Here is a 20,646-nt window from a genome sequence, read left to right on the forward strand (position 1 = left end):
TATGTCCATGACTCGAACGTCCGCGCAGGTGTGCGGCCTTTATTTAATGAAATTGAAATCCTTGTCATAAATTTTTATAACCCGAGATTTATTGAATTTTATTAGAATTCATTTTTTTCAGATCATTTTAATACCCTAAAAGAGAATGGGCTCATTGCTGAATTTAATCAGAGATTTTATTAGAATTCATTTTTTTCAGATCATTTTAATACCCTAAAAGAGAATGGGCTCGTTGCTGAATTTAATCAGAGTTTATAATAAAAAAATAATTCTTTGGGTCATATGGGCTTTTATCCTGTCAAATTCAAATTAAAAGAAGCTTTAATATACTACTCCTTGCCACAATTTGCCGCACACCATTGGCGAGAAAAAATAATTGAATTCAATCCCGAATTTGAGTTTTTTTTCAACATCAAATTTTAATATTATTCGATTCACACATATCTTGAATATATACCAATTTAAATCCTACGGAGTACATATCAAATCTAAAACTAAGTAAGACGCTGTAATTTAAATTTTACGGAGTACATATTAAATCTTAAACTAAATATTACTTCCTTCACCTCACTAAAGATAGATCCATTTTTTTTAGTTTATCTCAACCAAAATGACGCATTATTAAAAATAGAAATATCTTTATTTCTACATTATTTTCTCTTTTTTACTTTACTCTCTTCACTTAACGCATAAAATCCTTGACGTTCAAAGAAGGGTCATCTTCTTTGGGAGAAAGGAGTAGTATACTGAAATGTTAATCATGGTCGTAATTCATTTCATTAAATATATGGATAAATTTTGGTTTATAGTTCTTATATTAGAGTCGTCCCTGAAAAGTATGAACATTTGATTCAACAAGAATTATAATGTATAATTAGTAAAGTAAGATAGAGAGAGTAATGTAAGTAATGCTAGTGCAGAGTGAGTTGCACATCATTAGTAGTGCAGTGTAATGGTATAAGCTGTAAATAAAATGATGTGTAGGAATAATGCGTTGTTTAACTATTCCAAAATTAGAAAATTCATCATTTATCGAGACGGACTGATAAGAAAATAGTTCATATTTTTCAGGGACGGAAGGAGTATTTGAAACTTTCCTATTTCCATTCTTATTTTTTTTCTACGAAAAGTTTATTACTCTCTCTGTTCACATTAAATGTCACATATTTCCCTTTTCATAAGTCCGTCAATATATATCTTATTTTTCTTTTATTATTTTTAGAAAGAGGTTTGCACCTTCCATAACTCATTTATTCACATTTTTGTTATAAAATTATAAAAATAAGATTTATATTTTATTAATATTTTTTATTATTTTTTTTATAAAGTGAAATAATTTTTAAATTTGAATCAGATAAAAAATAGAAAATCTATTGACAGACGAAGGAAGTACAATTTTTCTAATACTCAAAACATTTTGTGTAATTTGTAACCGACAAATTTTTGTGATAAATATTAGAATTGTCCTGTCTCCACCGACGTAAAGTCGACCATTCCAACAATGATATATCAAATGTAAGAGTCGCTAAACCACCAATCAAATGAACAACATATCAACTAATTCCTCTATATATATGCCCTCTAAAAAAGGGAATGATATATGCCAGGATTCTAATATTTTTTTTGCCAACCTCTTTGAAAATTAAAGTTTGCCTATGCAAACAGCCATCCAATTCGCGTATGCTTCACTTCACATATTTGCTTATTCTATGAACTGTCATTTCTTAAAAAATTGACTATTCATAATAAAATCAATAGGCTGGCAGCTGGTAGATTCATATAGTATAGTAGTATATGACATGGAGTATAACTAAACCCCTAGGCTTACATTATATTTATACGTTGATAATATATTCATATGCCGTTATTATATGTGAATTGATTATACATACTTTAAACTATATTTACTCGTGAAATACAAATCTATACTTTTCCGATCCAGTTCTTAATCTACGTACTTGACTCTTCTAAATGATTTTAGTCAAGAGTCTGGACTTCACATGCCATCTCAACATATTATAGTTTACCATAAACACAAACATGCAACAAAATTGGCATAGAACTCCAATCGGACCTTTATTATTTATGCTCCCATGATTTACTTTTTAATTTATTATCATTATAGTATCCAATTTTATATTACTAGAAAAATAGCATAATACTACACCAAATTTGTGGCACTTAATTAAAACTGTCATTACAGACAGTCACTCATTACACCAATATTTCACCACACTTATATCCTAAACTAATACTACGTCTCCAAATAAGTGTCATAAAGAGAATCATTTAGTGGCACTTGTGAGTCGTACAATGTATCGTAAATTATTGAGAACCTTGTTTCACCTCAAAAAAAGAAAAAAAGGCTCCAAATATTTAGAAGTTTTCCCTTCAAATTTCTAATTATTCAGTTTTCAACTCATTTTGCCCTGAAATTTCAATCAGCTTTCGCCTAACATTTTCCCCTGATTCTCTAATTTCTAATTATTCAATTTTCAACTCATTTTGCCCTGAAATTTCAATCAGCTACGGAGAAATCTGCTACTCTGCAATCTGCTTCCCAGAGATAGCAATAGCAAGATGGAAAGCCTAATAATTTTCATAGTCTCGATTTTTTTATTTATTTGTGAAGATTTAACCTTTTTGATTGTGTTTAAATTGTGAAGCCTGCAAGGAAATTGGATTCGACCACCGACAAAGTAAAGAAGCCACGTCGCTACCGCCGGGAACGGTTGCTTTTAGGTTCCACAAATGTTACCACAAATTGAAATTACTCCTAAGAAGGTCTCCTAACTTCGTATACAAATCTTTATTTCAATTCTAGTGACAAAATAAGGATCTTCACAAGTTTATGTGCCATCACAAAACAGTGTACTAATATATGTTCCTTATTTCTTCTTGTAAAATGCTCCTTATTTGCTTATGATTGAAGCAACAGTTGTGAAAGAAATGTTTTGTGCTTGTGCAGTTGTGCTTTAAAAGTTATTGGTGCTACTGCTTTTTGATTTTTTTCTACAATTGGAGTAGTTTGTCACCGTTTCTGTGGAATCCTGTACGTATTTGGAACTAGGTAGGCTATATTTGCTGTGTTTTGGTTTGCAGGATTTGAAAAACATGAGAACATGAATAATGGCTTACTTTCTGTTGCAGCTGCTTCAACAAATAGTGCTTATGGTACTTAATTTTCTTATGTTTGTGTGCTTGTTAGTTCACATCCTTTTTTGGGAGGGGAAAAGCTGAATTTTTTATAGGTAGTTGCTTCAACAAATATTGCTTATGGTACTAAATTTTCTTATCTTTGTTTGCTTTTTAGTTCACATTCCTTTTTTGAGAAGGGAAAAGCTGAACTTTTTTATAGGTAGTTGTTTATGGGGGCTCTGGACTGTGCTATCTTGCTTGGTAGTTTTCATTTATTGGTTTTTAGTGTTCAAAGGTCGTAGTACGGTTTATTAAAAGTTTAAACACACATGGATGCATTTAGTATTTGATAATTCAGATTTTGTTCCTGTAGTTAGGATCCACCATATACTTACAGTATGTTAGTAGAATAAACATTTATAAATAATTTATCCTATATTAATTAGGTTTCAATATTAGTTGATGTGAATATATATGCTTAGTATTGATTGTTATTCATAGTATTTGTTTATTGGCTTATTAATCAGATAGTAATATGACGACGACAGACATTTACTTGAGGAAATGTTGATTTTCTGGAACTTCTGCATATTCTGGTTTGAGTTCATCGAAAGTTAAGAAGTAGATGAATGTGAATATGTTGTTAAAATACTTGGTCAATTTGGATCTTGTAAGTTATAAATATTAATGATTAAGTTGAAACAACTAACTTTATATTTTACTATTTAGTTTTAATTTTTTGAAGCATTGAATCTAAGTGTATTATGTAAATTATGCGTGCTTAGTATTTAAGTGGTAACAACTTTATGTTTAACTTCCATCACTATTAAACAACTATTTCAAAGTCAGTTTTTTTGGCTTTTTCTCTGAACTGCTATTCTCTTTCCACTTCAAGCATGTGCTAGTTGCATATTAGATCCTTGATTCTGCCAAGCTTTTAGAAAATAGAGTAACCGATAAAGATCTTATTCTATATTACAATGCTTAAGTATTCCAGGGAGCAATAGTGATTATGTCAAATACGCCTCCTACTGCGAGAAATATTGTTGATGCTACTTTTGACCGACAACACCATGTAAATGGTGGTAAAAAGTGTATCAAAAGAATAAGACATCAAAGATTACTCTAGTTTTTCTTGAATTGCTAATTATTGTTTTCTATCTCTTACAGAAATGGGAACAAAGATGCATTACAAAAGCTACTTCCCAGGGGTTAAGATGGTGAGACCTTAATGATGATTCTAGCAGTAGTAGTTGGACCTTATCTTACAGGACCAATATGGTGGCAAAGAATGCTTGTAGTATTTAAGAATCTGGTACTTTTATCATCTTTTATCATTATATTTCTCATTCTAAGATCAACTTCCAATTGCTTTGATCAACTATATAATGCATAGCTTCTTAGAATTTCTTTGGGCCCATGTTTTTTAACTCCATCGTATTTATATAATTTATAGGGACATATGGAATAGTTCAATATGAGTGATCTTCATAATGGTTTTCCTTTATTAAATTCTTTTCATGGCAGAACATATGTTGCTCCAGTTAGATTTGGACACTTTATACACATAATAATCTGCTTCATTTTCTGGAATACTTGTGTTCTTATGTACCTATAAATTAATCATCTCTTTGGATATTTCTGTAGCAGGAAAGAGTGATGGATTTTTTGGAGGGTATACAACTCTATTAAATAAAGATTTATAGGTAACCATCCTCATTTACAAAGTTTTTGGGCATCCATTTTCTGACATGTGTGTTTTCATCCCATGTAGTTATATTTTATTCTTTGATATAGTTTCTTTCTTTCAGTTTTTTCATTCTTCTTGTACATAGTACATTGGTTTATGTAGTAACTCCAAGTTTTAAAACTGAAATGTTTCAGGTTGCGTCGCAGAGAACATTTGCTCATTTGACAGCAATAAGAGACTCACGTATCTAAAGAAGCAAGCATGTCTCGTGCAAATATGTTATGCACTTTTGGATAGATAGGACTTTACAGTTTTTACTACATGGAAGATGAACAACACTTAATATGTTCAGTATGCGTGTGAAAAAACACATTACATTTTGGCATTAGATACTTGGAATTTTTGTTACTTAAATATGACATTTTATTTTAATGAGTTGTTTATGTAATTTTGTTGGATGAATAATTATAGTTTAATATGAATTTTTTATATGTTGGAAATGAAATTGAAATATTATTTATGTTTATAAAGGTAAAATGTAAATTTTACGTATTTGAAGGATGTAAATATAAATTATAGAAATTTGTAGACTAGATTGTAAATTATATAAAATGCAGGATGAAATTGTAATAATATATATTTATGGGGGGTATTCCTTAAATTTTCGTCCAAGTATATTGGTGTAGTCTAATAGAACATGTTGTGGCAATTGCTAGTGCCATTAGATGTGATTCTTCATTACATTTTTTTAGTGTAGCAATGATTGATCTTTACTTACACATGAACTATTACTACATGTGTTGGGGCTGACACTTGCTTCAAGTGCCATTATAGATAAAGTGTAATGTTAACATAATTCTTGTGGCATTTTAAAGTGCCATAAAAAGCCAATTTTCTAGTAGTGTTTGTTTAAATTATGATATTTGGAAAATTAATATTTCAAAAGTTATATAATTAAAAACTTCGTAAAATTAGATACATGACATTAAATACACTTTTTCTTAGCTCTAATAACAGACAGTAAGTGAATAGTGTTCTTAAAGTAATCTCTTAAGTAGTAGTACTATAATTTGGTCTCCAAATAATATTTGGAAAAACAAGGTTTTATAAGTAAAAATTAATTTAAAAAAACAATTAATAAAATGAAGCAAGTGAATCGGACAAAAGTGAAAATTCTAGCATAGTGATTTCACTAACTTCAGTTTGGTTAACTATTATTTCTGATAGCATAAGGTAATTGCTGGAAATTACTAAGACGGTCACTTATATATTATAGAGCTCTTTTTGGACAATCTAGATGACAGATTACACTTAAGGGCAGATTAAAACCAAAATGATCTTTGGATCAAACACGTCATCACTTAATAGTCTCCTACCTCATGGTCTTATTGATTTATTGTGTTATTTACTCCCTCCGTGACTAAAAGATAGATAAATTTGTATATGACACGAGTTTAATGTGCAATTGGTATAGCAAGAGAGAGATGGAAAAAGTAAGAAAGAGAGAGGGAAAAAGTAGTGGTAGTAGTGTCAGTGGATTGTGGGGTCCCCATTATTAATAATGTGTAATTAGTTAAAATTTTTCCATATTTAGACTTTGTTTAATTTTGGTAGACGACACAAATTGATAAAACTAGTCTATATTTTGAGGCTAGAAGGGAGTATTTTTTCAGGCATACTGCTCCTATATCGATTTCTATTAGACATTTTAAAAATTGTGTTATCTTGCAAAAGTTTTTCCTCTATTTTCCTTCATACTCTAATAACGTTGATCACAATATTCAAAGTAGATACTAGGTGTAGTTAGAAGCCTAGAGGTCGAGTAAGAAAAAGGAGGAACTGAGTAGCGAATGAATGAGCAATCCAATTTTGAAGATCATTGTTTAAATAGGTATTTTCCACTACCTATAAGAAGCATCATTTAGGAAATGGATTCCATAATCATAATACTAATTCCACTATTTTTTCTCAACTTCTCTCTTTACTAATTAAAATCCATGCTATTTCCAAAGTTCATATTTTAAAGAAACGGAAGGAGTATCTTTTTCTTACAAATTGCGTTCAAGATGGTAGAAAATGTTATTTAAATGTATGTAAATTTCTTTTATAATATTTCTATAAATTCTTGTTGGTTTAAATATTTCTATATTCCCTAAACTCTTTTATTGACAAAATTTGAATAGATAAAAATTAAAATGATCGCGATTGGGTTTGTTTAGATTCATGGCAAGTTGAGTTTAGAAAATTAATTAGATTCAAATTATCGGAAGAAGACTTCGATATTAGAAGCTAATCCATGGGGATAGTTGCATTCAAGAGAGGACATATAGTAGCCTAATAATCATTGTCGTTACATTCTAGAACTCTATAGTTCTCCTTATTCTTTGTATACTTCCTTTCACCATTTTTTAATTGTTAAGATTTCATTGAATTAGTTAATAATCTAGGAATTAGTAACTCAATCATTTGAATCGTCTAAATAGTGAATGATCTTAACTCGAGGTACTTAAGTTAGCTAAATAATCTCATTTGATACGATACTCATACTACAATAGCCCTGTACACTAGCAAGAATTTTTATTAAAACAAAGCGAGTCAACGCACCATTTTAGTTGGCCGAGGGACTGTGTAGATCAGCACCGCGGACTAGAACATGGGTGCACACTGCGGCTCGTGACCTAGCTACGCTCACCAAAGTGTTCTTTTCCGCCACACCTCACCTCAAACCCCATTTTCGATTGGGTTGCAAGTGTCGTTGATCACTTTTATTTTATTTTATATAATTCCAATGGCATTAAAAAGATGTTTTGATGAGTATTAGGCTTTACATGTCCGAAAAGAGTGCCATATCTAAGAAGCGAACAGATAGATGTACAAGAATCAATCTGTAATCCTTCATCCGTCGGCAATTTATAGTCTTATTTTAACTTGGCACATATTTTAATAAATTGTTTCACTTTGAATGTGAGCTCCATTTTTATATATGGATTTTATAATAGAATACGAGTGTAATGATTTAGTTGAGTGGTTGAATCCATTTGCCTAAAAAAGCAAATGAAACTTTAAATCGTGACCAACGCAAAATAACAAAATGAAACTGTTGAATTTTGGACTCCTTGCTTTGGGCTTCTAATATTAACCAGTTGGGCTGATTAATTGTTGAGCCCATGTGATTATATTGTGTCCCAAACACTGGCTGTCCTGGTTACTTACCAGACTCGCTGGATGGATGCCACCTGGCTCCTCCACGCGGATCAAGCGCCTAGACCGTTTGATTGGTGAGTGTGTTTGTTATAAGTTTGATAGACACTTCCTTTCTCATTCATTTGATACAACTCTCTCTCTCTCAGAAACTGCTCCGCCTTCTCTCTACCTTGTCTCTAGTTTTCCAGTGAATCTAGCCGGAGATTTCCTTCAAGCTTTTGGTTCTACCGATGATTCTCAGTTCCTAAGAGATCTATCGATGTAGTTTGAGTGTTAGACAACTTCTTCGGTTTCCTTATCAAACCCTAGGGTTCGGTCTTCATTTTGTGACCTACCCTATTGTGCTTGGAGTGTTTGTGAGGGTTTCTTGTGTTCAGTGTTGTGTTCTGAGTGGTGCTTGTAAGTCTGTGTGTTCTACTAAGTGTGCAGGTACTCTGTGAAGGTGGAATCTCAAGATCAGAGATGTTCTTGAGATACCTTAGGGTTGTTTCTGTGTAACAATTAGTTAGAGTGTAATCTTGATGTCACGGTTGTACTTGGCAAGTACCTCTGAGATTAGCCATCTCAGAACAATATTAATAAAAGAGGTCCCGGTAATTAGTGAATCCCGAATGGTCTGATCCCTACAGTGGTATCAGAGCCACAGGGGGATCATTCGGGCACGCCGGGTCGCAAAATTAAAGGAGGTGCGCTCGTCAGAGTAAAGCTCAGCCTCCGGTATAGGCTCTGAGGTAAGACGGTTACACCTTAACGAAGGGTAACCGCTCAGGTAAATTGGCGAAACCTCTCATTTCTGCTTTCTTAGCTCTATGTTTGGGTTTTGCTACTGGTAGACATCGCTGGTCACGGTTAGGTTTTATGTGCTCTTGTTTTCTTGCTTGATCTTGGTGCTCTTACAACTTTCTGCTTCAATTGTGTGTTCTGCTCTCTCTCTCTCTCTCTTTCTCAAAGTGTGTATCTCAGAGCTTTGCCTCTATGTCTTGAGTTAATTACCTATCCACCATGTGCCTTAACCGCCTTGAGTGACCCCCTGCGCCCCCATACATTGGGTGATTGTGAATTGGGAAATCCTCTTGTCGGGGTACACGTGACTGATTGGGAGGAACTCTCCTAGACTTGATAAAAGTGTGTCTGGGATCACTTTGAGTTGTTCTCCTGTGTGTGTGTGCTTGCTGTTATCTGCATCTGTGAGTTTCATGCATGAAAAATCTTTGCATATTTGTTTTTAGTGGACTCTTTGATTGTTTCTTATTTAAGTCCACTATCTGTGAAAGCATAGTTGCTTGTTGTGCCTTCTGTGTGTTGGGTTCTTTAGTGTGTGTAAAACTTCTTTTCAAAATGACTCAACCTGTTGGTATTGTCCCTTTCAATAGTAAAATGATTTTGTGATTTGGAAACAAAAGGTAAAGTGTATTTTAATTCAGCAGAAAATTTTCAAAGCTGTAGGGGGGACTATCCCTGATACTGAGTCTGCAGAGAAAGTGGCTGAGATGAATGAATTAGCTAGGTCAACCATAATTCTCAACCTTTCTTATTCTGTGATCAGAAAGGTTGGTTCCATAGAATCTGCATCTGAGATGTGGACTGAGCTGGATACTCTCTTTACTGAAACTTCTATGTCATCCAGGATGTATCTTCTTGAAAAGCTTTTTAAATTCAAACTGGATCTTTCAAAGGACATAGATGATAACATTGACGGAACAATTCTACTTTTGTTCTAGAGAATTAATGGAATTCCATTTTAATGAAGGAGATTAGATTTATTCCGATTGGGGGAGTGACGCACAAGGATTATGCGTCGTTATTATTGAACGACGCACAAACCTTATGCGTCATTGGTTAACGACGCATAAGGATTATGCGTCGTTCAAAGACGCATAAGCATTATGCGTCTTACCCTAATGACGCATAACCCTTATGCGTCACACTGGTAAGCATTCCCGCCTGTCACCCGGGTGACCCGGGTTCGATCCCTGGCAACGGCGCATTTTTACTATTATTATTACTATTATTTATTAGAGTATAGTCACCACTATTATAATAAGCATTATTTTATTTTCTTATAATAGTGGGTAGAACATTCATTAATCAATATTGTAGCAAGGAATTTTGGAAATTATTTTATTTTATTTTCTTATAACATAAAGACTTGGATTATTTAATTAATAGTATATAATATTATGCCATGTATTTTATATAAGCGTAATCTATAAGTGAATAAAGTTTTGATTTTTATGTTATTATACCATTAATGGCATAAACAATAGTAATTTTTAAGATATTCAAAAATAAACTTAATATATAAAATAAAATAAACAGTGGTCATAGATAATAGAAGTATAAATTAATTTGTCAATGTACATGTATTCGTTTTGGGGGATCAATAAGATTGGGCATTTATTCTTAACTTCTTTAATTAATTCTTTTATAAGAGTAATATCTATTTGTCAAAAACAAATGTTTAGAATAACTCATTTTTATCAAATACTAATCACTTAAAAAAATGCGCCGTTGCCGGGGATCGAACCCGGGTCAACCGGGTGACAGGCGAGAATGCTTACCAGTGTGACGCATAAGGGTTATGCGTCATTAGGGTAAGACGCATAACCCTTATGCGTCTTTTAACGACGCATAATCCTTGTGTGTCGTTACCCAACGACGCATAAGGGTTGTGCGTCGTTCAATAATAACGACGCATAACTCTTGTGCGTCACTCCCCCAATCGGAATAAATCTAATCTCCTTCATTAAAATGGAATTCCATTAATTCTCTAGAACAAAAGTAGAATTGTTCCTAACATTGACATATTTCAAAAACTTGTCCAGGACATTAAAAGGTCTAGGGACAAAACTATTGATGAGTATACCAGCATAGCCCTCATGAATGCTATCCCTGATACTTATAGTGATGTTAAGGCAACTATAAAGTATGACAGGGATAGTGCTCCTCTAGACCTCATAAGAAGTTCTTTATAATCAAAGGAATTGGAAATTAAAGAAAACTACAACTCTAAATCTTCTCAAACTAAGGCTTTGAATGTGAGAGGGAGGTCTAAATCTAGAGGGGATGGCAGTAATTCTTCTGGAAATAATAAAAGACAACGCAGAGGCAGGTCTAGGTCTAAAAGTAAAGACCCTAAGTTTAAAAGAAAATGTTTTAATTGTGGTGAAGTGGGTCATTACAAGGCAGAATGTACCAGACCCAAGAAAGGTAAGAATCACAATAATAACAATCAGTTGGAACCTCTTGCTAATCTGGCCAAAGATGATGGTTCAGATGGTCTGTGCTTCATGAATTATGATGTGTTCTCTGTTAAATCTGCCTCTGAGTGTTTCTTTACCAAGAATGATTGGCTAATTGATTCAGGATGCACCTTTCACATATGTCCTTTCAAAGATGCTTTTACAAGGCTCAAACCTGTTGAAAATGCTTTTGTGTCAATGGCCAATGACAAGAAGTGTAAAATTCTTGGCATTGGTTCTGTGATGTTAAAGTTTGAGAATGGTTACTTGCTGACTTTGAACAGTGTGAGATATGTGTTAGGGTTTGTATACTAGAAATCACCTTTCAAGTGATTGAATATTGTAAAACTCTAATTATTATTTTCCAAGTAAATGCAACATATTATTTTTGTCATAATGTTGTTATGTTTTACATTTAATGGATGTTTATTGCATAGTTAAATGTATAAGCGAACGTAACAAAGTCTAAGTCTTTGTTTTAGTAGACCGGTTGTGGACCGCGTCCAATTTAAGGTAACACGGCCAGTTCTGAAAAAAGAAAAATAAGAATTTCACAACCTAGATAGGCCTAGACTACCTATCGTGAAAGGTTGCAATGTCAGTCCGATTATTTCTAAGCCTTATTGAAATAAGATGACGTTGGTGTGGTATAGCACTGAATTGGATCTAAACGGCAAGACGAGTCTTTATGCTATCTACTGAAAGACGAGGTCTTGATAATTAATTTCTTAATCAATGTATGTTAGCATTGAGCATACCATATTGAGTATTTACTACTTAGACTTACCAAAGGTGCGGGTTTTTCATCACCCAATGATCCAGGTATATTGGGTAGTGGTGATCATTATCTAGCGGTGCTATGATTGCTATTATGTTGAATCGTGCGCGAGGAGAGTCTCGTTTGATAACATCCACACGAGGAGCTCGAAACAAGGTTTTATTATTCGGAACCTAGCTAGTTGGAGTTTGATTACTCTATGAATAATAAATAAGAGTTTCTTGCTGAGTCCACTCTTGGAGATTAAAATATGTTAATTAATTAAGTCCATAGCAGACATTGATTAATTAATGGATGTTTCTATCTTAAGCGCGGGAAATGAATGTAACACACTAAAAGGAAACCCGGAATACTTGTACTTTCGGATTTGGAAAGGCAGTGCAATATTACTTCTGTAGTGGTTACTTATAATATTCCAATATAAGCTTGTATTAAATCATGGGTTCAATTTAATTAGTGAAAAGCTAATTGGGTGAGGCCATGTCCAAATTCTTCCTTAGATCCCTGACTAGGCCCAATATGTGACTTAATATAAATTGGAGAATAAAGGAGACATAATTAACACTTTTTCCACATCATAATTTTCGTCCCCCTCATCTTTAAGAAAGGATCGAAAATTGCTCTCCTTCCGTGAGTAGATTTCTATCTTCATTATTTAAGTCCTAGTACACTGGTGAGATTTGACAACACAAATATCAGTCTACAGTCCGGGACACCAGTCAGAAGATCCGAGGTCAAGTTCTCAAGATCTTCACGTGGAGAAGACGCACGCCATCTTCGATTCTTAAGTGAATCAACGAGGTAAATTGGCTAACTCCGTAGTACGCATGTTTTAGGGATTATTTGTACTAAAACGTGTTTAGAATTCAAGTAATGAGCATGATACATGTGATAATTGAGCGAATAGAATTTATCTAAATAATCTGCTAAATAGATCAGAATTATGTGATCCGTTAGAATGCACGCTTCCGCTGCCAACCCCTTCAATATGTCCCTGATCTGAGTTACAATCAGCTTTCTTGCTCTTGTCTTGAATCTGAGGGTTATGAGGGTAAGTGGGGGTTGGGTGTTATGAAGATTTGAAAGGGTGTGCTTTGTCTGTTTAAAGGTGTGAAAAAGTGTAATCTGTATGTGTGTACTGCTAAGCCTCTGACTAGTTATAATCACAGTGTAAATCTGGTTAAAATGGATAAGACTCTGTTGTGGCATAATAGACTTGGGCATATGAGTAAAAATGGGTTAAAACTTTTGAAAAACTTTGAAATTTTGAGTGAGTTGAATTTCAAAAATGAGCTTCCCTTTTGTGAAACATGTATAATGGGAAAGCAACATAGGGTTTCTTTCCCTACCCCAGTGACTCGTTTGTCTTAAAGTACCTTCATATGGATGTTTGGGGCTCTGCCTCTGTCACTACCCACTCTGGGGCAGTTTATTTTCTGTCCATTGTGGATGACTTCTCAAGAAAAGTTTGGTGCTTTCTTTTAAAACACAAATCTGATGTTTTTCAAACGTTTTTCTAATTGGAGGGTTTTAATTGAAAATCAAACTGGAAAAAGTATCAAGACCATTAGGACAGATAATGGCCTTGAGTTTTGCAATGCTCAAATGGATTCTTTGTGTCAAAAATCTGGAATTAGGTGACATAAAACTACTCCTTACACCCCTCAGCAAAATGGAGTTGCTGAGAGGATGAATAGGACTTTACTTAAAAAGGTTAGATGTCTTTTGTCCAAAAGTGGTTTGTCTAAAAAGTTTTGGGGTGAAGCTCTTACACTGCTTGTTATTTGATATATAGATCCCCCTCTGTCCTTCTTAAGGGCAAGTGCCCTGGGCATGTTTTTACTGGAAGAAAACCCAATCTGTCACACCTTAGGGTGTTTGGGAACAATGATTTTATTCATTCAAAAATTGATAAATTAGACCCAAGGTCTAGGAAGGGTGTTTTTGTTGGGTATCCTGAAGGTATTAAGGGTTATAGAGTCTGGATTAGATGAACCTGGTTTCAAGGTTGTTGTTAGTAGGGATGTCATCTTCAATGAAGAAGATTTCCCTTGTTTGGTTCCTGCTAGGTCCCATCTCCATCCTCAGATGGTGAACCTCTAATTGAGGTGGAGCAATTTAAGGAGAGGTCCTCAAGTGAGGTGGAGTCCCAGGGCAGTGATGCTTCCACTGAGGTGGAGCAGGTGTGGAATTCATCCCCTATAAACCCAGATCCTATCCCCCTGAGCCTCAGGAGAACCATGACCCTGATCCTGAAAATGTTTTTGACAATGAGCCACAATCCAATAATAATCTAGATTTGCACAACTATCAATTGACTAGAGATAGAGGAAGAAGGGTGGTCAATCCCCATGATAGATATGGTCAATTTGTGAATTTAATTGCCTTAGCTTTTAATGTGTATGAATCTGATGGAAATGAGCCACAGTCTTATAAGCAGGCTCAAAAGTCGAAGTTCTGGGATATGTGGTTCAAATCTATGAAAGAGGAGGTTCATTCTCTATTTGTTAATAAAACCTGGATCCTTGTGCCTTTGCCTCCTAGTGCCTCTGTGGTTGATAGCAGGTGGCTGTTTAAATTGAAATATGAGATTGAGGGGCTTAGGTACAAGGCTAGGTTGGTTGCAAAAGGTTTTACTCAGTAAGAGGGGATAGATTACATTGAAATTTTTGCTCCCGCGGTTAAGTTTACTACTGTAAGAGTGATGTTTGCCTTATGTGCTCAATTTAATTGGGAATTGAAACAAAAGGATGTCGAAACTGCTTTCTTTCATGGTGATTTGGATAAACCTATCTATATTAAACAGCCTGAGGGTTTTGTGGATCCAAATTTTCCTAATCATGTTTGTTTGCTAAAAAAGGCTTTGTATGGTTTAAAACAATCCCCCAGGCAGTGGAATATCAAGTTTAATACATGCATGCAGAAGTGTAATAACCGCGATCTAATTTCTCAGAATTTATGAAATAAAGACTAGAAATTTAAAGAAAGTGAATGAAAGAGCATTCGTTTATATTCTTGAGTAAACAAAACACGATATTTAGAATTTACAATTTAAATCGTGTATTACAAACATTGACGATGAAAATAAAGAAAAATACATAAGAATGCTAAAGAGAGAAACGTTGGGGATCTTTTCTTTTCCCTGAGCCAAACCGCACCCACCACGGCCCGTGCACCCGTCGATTCCGGGCAGCGAGCACGATGGCTGAGGCAACGAACCCGTCGCGCGGAGACAGCAGCTGGGCTGCCACGTTCTCCTCCAACCACCTCAGCTCCCCTATGCACACCCTGCAGAAATCAAACAAGAAAAATGATTTCAAGAGTCCTTGTGTCCCAAGCTAAACGCCAAGCAACATTAATTATAAGGTACTTCAAGATCATGAAAAAGAAGATATGTTGCAAATGGAGACAAAAGGGAAATCAGCTCTTTTAAGAATGCAAGAGTACATACTCCACAAACCACCAAAAATAGCCAACAAGGAGACAAGGAAAATCAGATTCGATCTCTGTCAAAATCCCAACAGACAATTCCATTTATCAACTAAGTACCAGGTACCTACATGGAGCCAAAGAGTAGTTAAAGTTGCTGCAGGGTTCTAGTACACACTCTTTCCTATAAGATCCCCTCCATACCATCTATGAACACTCTCCTACACACCATAAGAAATTTCCAGCGACATAGCAGGATTAGAGGAGAAAGCTTGATTATCATGGGGTGTTACAGCAGAGGTAGCCTCTCCCCACCATCACAGGTGGGCCTAATAATTTAAGCTGGGCCATTTTGGTATGAAAAGAAAAAAAAGGGATAACATTTCGGGCCAGAAAAATAAATTTCTATTTGGGCCGGAAATGCTTAAGAAATAAATACTATGGGCCGGAATATTTAAATTCCGAGTTGGGCCTGGAATATTTTTAGGACCATTAACTTGGTCGAAGCCGTTATCCTAGACGAATTTCAAAAGTATAATGGAATTAATTTCCTAAGCCACGAAAGAACAGAAATTATTAAGCCGTGTTGAAATAGCACTCAGACTAGATGGGAATTTTATTAGCCAAATAAGTATTTCCAAAATACTTAAAGATAATAATTCGGGAAATTTTTATACCCGAACAGTTCGACAAGACTCCGAATAAATTAAATCGTTGATTTAATTAAAGATTTAAGACTTCCAAATTTAGAAGCAAGAAGTAAAATAATAAGCACACGCTTAGGCATGCATACATGCAAGATGAATAATTACTTAAAGCCTAATTTAAGTATTATTATTTGTTATAAAGGCTCTCTCTTCTTTATTTTAAAGCGTGTTTTATGTGAAAACATGATTATTTTTTAATGAGTTGTCATGCCATGTTTGGTTTATGATTACCTATCTGTTGGTTATGCCAACCAATTAAATCAAATTCGAGTCCCAGTAGGTCTAATAAATCCTACTCGGACTAGTGTACACATATGGACCGTGAGCTAGCGCCAAGTTGGCCGGTCCAGGGGTCGTGAGCTAGCGCCAGGTTGGTCGGCCCAGTGATCGTGGAATGTGGCCACATTCTCGATTCACGCACTGAGATATGGTATATCATCAGAAGTTTAAAAGACTGCAGTCTATTTTCAGAAAGAAATTACAATTTTAGTGACCGGGACTTATTTTCAGAAAAACCCCGTGTTCACTCAGCTTGGCTGACAACTAAAAGAGAAGTGTTTTCGGCATTAGCACACTGAGTGCATCAAGTACTCAACCCTGCATATTGTTTTCCTTAATGTGTAGGTTGATCGTTGTCAAGGCCGAGGAGGTGTTGGGACAGAAGGCTAAATAAGTAGGAAGATAGCTGGTGTAGTATGTCTTCATACATATTACATCTGTCTTGGTACTCTTCCGTTGCCCAAATTTAGAACTTGCTTTTAGCAAAGACAATTGTTCCATAATTACTCTGATTCAGTATGATTTGTACCCTCAACACATTTCAGACAATGTTTCCTTTGATTTAAGCATCTTATGATGAGTTGAGACAACTTCAGTAAGTTTTAGTCGCTATATAGCTACACTTTCTTTGACTAGGGAGATGTGGTCGTGACAGAGTGGTGTCAGAGCACCTTTATTTCGCTCTGACCCAAGAATCTTCCTTCTAAGCCTCAGTCCAGAATAATAGTACTAGGCTAGGAAGTGAACAGAATGATTAGTACAAGATCCCAACACCTCAGCTCGACACGATCAACTGCACCAGAAACAGGGGTCGACGCCCGCTCGTCCAGAAAAGAGTTTTAAAGAAAGAAAATATTTTCCATTTGAGAAGGAAAATGAAATTTTTGAGATTTTCAGGAAAAGAAAAGAATTTTCACAGCCCTATATGGGAACGAAAATGTTTATTTGAAAAAGGTTGCAAGATGCAACGTGATAGCTGATACTTTGCATGAGATATGCTTAATGTATCTGTGATTTATGTTCAAATAGCTTGACATGAATGTATAGATGTCATGTGGACTATGTATGCGAACCTAGAGTGCTTTAGAAAAGTACCGTAGGTGAGACATATGCGGCCAAGTGCTAGTAGAATGAGAATTTGTTACCGCCTTCCAGGGTGATGAAACCAATTAACACCCATCAGTTTGGGAGAGCTTCTAATTCCTCGGAATTACTAGAAAGCAACATCGTACCAGAAAGTAAGGTCGTACGACCTATAGACAGCAATGGAATGAAGTCCATTTCCTTTGAGCACACAGATAGTATATATAAATATACATATATACTAAACGATGAACCAAGAAGTTCCCAGTGTCTTTATAAAGACCCAGTCATAACGAAAATAGTGTACCTTCGATCATGTTCGGTAGATACGTCACTACACGAAAAGAGATCATACCCGCGATCTAGTAAAGTGATCTAAGCTGGCGTAATAGGCCCAAGTGGCTACGTGACCCAGAAATGATACTTATAGCGTGCTACGAAGCACGATGGAGAATGCAATGATTTAAAAGAATCATCGTTCTAAGTTATCGAGAACGATATGAAAGTATGACCTACAACTACGGTTATCAGTTTAACAGCACGAGAAACCCCATCTTGGAATGTATGGTTTCCTAGAACGCGTTTAGCGTGTCAGAGCTCCACAAGAACAGACAAAGGAGTGTCACATAACTAGAACCGATGATTATAATCAATAGTACTTACTTGGATTCCCAATGAATTTCCTTCTAAGAGTCCTCCCACAGGACGATACCCCCGTCTATTCAGACTTTAGTTGGACTCGCAAGTAACATGTCAGTATTCCTTTTCCTATGTAAGATTTGATTCACTTCCAGTTTATGGACTGCAGTCCTTTGACTCATCGTTCATAAAGAGTAAAGTTTTGACTGTGTAAGCTCCGGTCATAAACCTTAAATTCTAAAGTTGTTTATATCTATGACCTTCAGAATGAGCTTATTCTTCAGACCTTCTCTGAACCTCCTGGACAACAATGTCCTCTCGTCTATTTAAGACTTGTGATTGACTTACAATTGTTGCAAGAAATACGCCACTTTCATTTTTTTCACGAAAGCGGTGATTCAGTTTCAGTTCCCAAATTTGGGATACTCCTATGTTTCAAGTATCGTTATTTGTTGTTGTCTCTTTTGAGCCACAATATAGGGGATTTATATCCCGATTTCTTGGACTCATGCAATAAAATTTCATTCTTACGATGCTACGTTTGTGATCTCCAGAATGATCATGTGTCACGGCCGCCCTTACTAAGGATAGTGAAGACAGGGAAAACGTGACGAGGGGAGGGACTAAGGAGTGGGGAAGAAAAGGGGGACGCAATGAAAGACAACAATAAAGGACGAGATTGAATATGAAAACCCAATTAACTTCAAAAAGAAATATTTTGGTCTATCGAATAGTTAAACAACGGATTAATGTCTCAAAGTAAATAATGTCATAACGTAGTGTGGGGAAAAATGAAAGACTTTATCAAGAACAATTCGAAACAAGGCAGCGGAAAAAATAAATATTAAAGGAGAGTCATAGGATGACGCCCATGTAAGAAGACACGACGCATCCGGGGATTCCTAAAGCTCACTCAACATCCGCTGCAACATCTCGTTCAACCTGCACATAGGGAAAACATATGCAGGCCTGAGTACTTGTTGTACTCAATGGGCTCATGCCGAAAACATTTTATAACAGTTATGTCATCCATACCAGTGAACTCGAGTTTTACATGTAGTTAAGAAATATCACCGAGAACACAAAAACATTTTCATAGTCTGGCCAGACAAAATAATCTCCCCACTTTCTCATCAATCAATCAATCATTCACATCATCTTACCATAGTGCGACGAAAGTGTGGCCACACTATTCGCCCACGAGACCGGCCGACTTGCAAGGACGGCTCCCGATCCCACCTGTGTACACAGCCTGATAGGGTTTGCGGCCCTACTCAGACCCGAATTCGTTTATCATAGCCCTATAGCCTAATAGAGCGAACTCACAAACTAGGCATCAAGCACAATCTCAACATAGCTCTATAGCCTAACGAAGCAAGTTCAAACGAACTAGGCATCAAGCACAATCACAACATAGCCCTATAGCCTAACGGAGCAAGCTCAAACGAACTAGGCATCAGGCAACAATCTCATAAATAAAACATCATGGCATGACATAACAAGTTAAACCACCCTTATAACACCACATCATATTTTTAGAAATAAAAGATTTGTAAAAGAAAGCCCACCTCGATTGCTTGCAAACACGGTTCACAACTTTATTGAAATCCATGCTCTTCATATCACGTACGCACAACAACCCTTATCTGTTAGGATCGTCGACTGCAACATTAGTTTGATATTGTCCGCTTTGGGTCAAGCCCGCACGGATTTGTTTTTGGGTCACTCCCAAAAGGCCTTAAACTAATTGGGGGTTGGACAGGAATTATATACACCTTTCAACTTCCCTCCCTCACCCGATGTGGGATGGGTTTGTAACCCAACAAACCTCCCCTCAAACCGAGACCACATCGGGAACGCAGTCGACACGAACATGGGTCGTTCCAGCCCTGGCCCCTGGGTCATCCTGGGCCCGACTGTAACCCGAGTCCTTCAGGGCCCGACCCTAACCGGGGCTCATCCAGGCACAACCCATAGCCACCTGGGCTCTGATACCACTTGTTAGGATCGTCGACTGCAACATTAGTTTGATATTGTCCGCTTTGGGTCAAGCCCGCACGGATTTGTTTTTGGGTCACTCCCAAAAGGCCTCAAACTAATTGGGGTTGGACAGGAATTATATACACCTTCCAACTTCACTCCCTCACCCGATGTGGGATGGGTTTGTAACCCAACATTATCAACATCATAACCACATAATACAACACAATCATCCTTCCATCAATACAATTTATCATGCATGTCCTATCGTTCCTTTCATCGTTTTCTTAAATTATACATCCCAAACGTTCACCAACATAAGGAAACACCCCATAGTATACCTCAACGTATAACACATAACCACGCCATAAGATACGTTCCTTAATCACACATGTATCATTTATTCACTTAAAACTTGACAACAAGTATTATTTTAACATGACAGAAATCTGGCAGAACTGCGCGGTCGTTTTGTAA

At 35.8% G+C, this 20,646-nt stretch overlaps 1 long non-coding RNA gene across 3 annotated transcripts; it reads left to right on the forward strand.

Moving 5' to 3' along the window:
* Positions 1-2,294: 2,294 nt before the first annotated feature.
* On the forward strand, positions 2,295-5,293 carry LOC121747277. Of its 3 annotated transcripts, none has more exons than XR_006039173.1 (4): positions 2,295-3,174; positions 4,309-4,453; positions 4,786-4,844; positions 5,023-5,293. It is a non-coding gene; the product is annotated as an uncharacterized LOC121747277 (long non-coding RNA). The 3 variants fall into 3 exon arrangements; XR_006039174.1 differs by having other exon boundaries at positions 2,295-2,784; positions 2,969-4,453; XR_006039172.1 differs by having other exon boundaries at positions 2,296-4,453.
* The last annotated feature ends 15,353 nt before the right edge of the window (positions 5,294-20,646 follow it).

This window comes from Salvia splendens, chromosome 9 (genome assembly GCF_004379255.2).
Source record: "Salvia splendens isolate huo1 chromosome 9, SspV2, whole genome shotgun sequence".
Taxonomy (NCBI): domain Eukaryota; kingdom Viridiplantae; phylum Streptophyta; class Magnoliopsida; order Lamiales; family Lamiaceae; genus Salvia; species Salvia splendens.